The sequence below is a fragment of the Protopterus annectens genome, chromosome 16.part0 (genome assembly GCF_019279795.1).
Source record: "Protopterus annectens isolate FY-2018-M chromosome 16.part0, PAN1.0, whole genome shotgun sequence".
Lineage (NCBI taxonomy): Eukaryota > Metazoa > Chordata > Ceratodontiformes > Protopteridae > Protopterus > Protopterus annectens.
The window spans coordinates 657,663,462-657,664,117 of NC_056750.1; positions in this window are offsets into that span (position 1 = coordinate 657,663,462).

Below are 656 nucleotides of genomic sequence, written 5' to 3' on the forward strand. Positions count from 1 at the left end.
CTTCCATGTGTCGTGTAAAGGCTGTAAGTGAGGATACACTTTGATTGCAGAGAGAAGGCGGATGCAAGTGACACTGACAAATGCATTGCATGACTGTCACACAAGCAGCCATTATTAAATTTGGATATGTCATTGCACATTGATTTTTAACCATTAAGTCGTACAGGTTGTATGAATATCAATGAGTGTAACTAGTTTAGCATGAATTGTGTGTATTGTATGATTTGATATAGTAATTTCTATTATTAGGTGATCGTCAAAATGCCTTCCTGCTTTGCAATCAACTGTAGTATGCGCCAAGACAATCTGCCACGGGGGGTATCATTCCATCGGTTTCCACGGGATATCAACCTGTGTAGACAGTGGGTGATTAACTGTGGTAGAGATGTTGGTAGCATACCAAAGTTTGTTAAGGAAGTTTTGGGTAGTGCAAAGCCACGACATTTCTCTGCTCTCAACACTTTGAGCAGAGCCAGTTTCACCTTGACTACCAGCAACAGCTACTTCCTGATGAGATGAGACCTGCCACCAATACGGAGATTAATAAAAGCGGCAGTACCATCTATTTTCTCACTTTCGAACAGCAAGACACGGACATCTTCAGTACATCGGTTGCAGCAGAAACAGCAGCAGAAGGTGAGTATCAGTGGATCAAT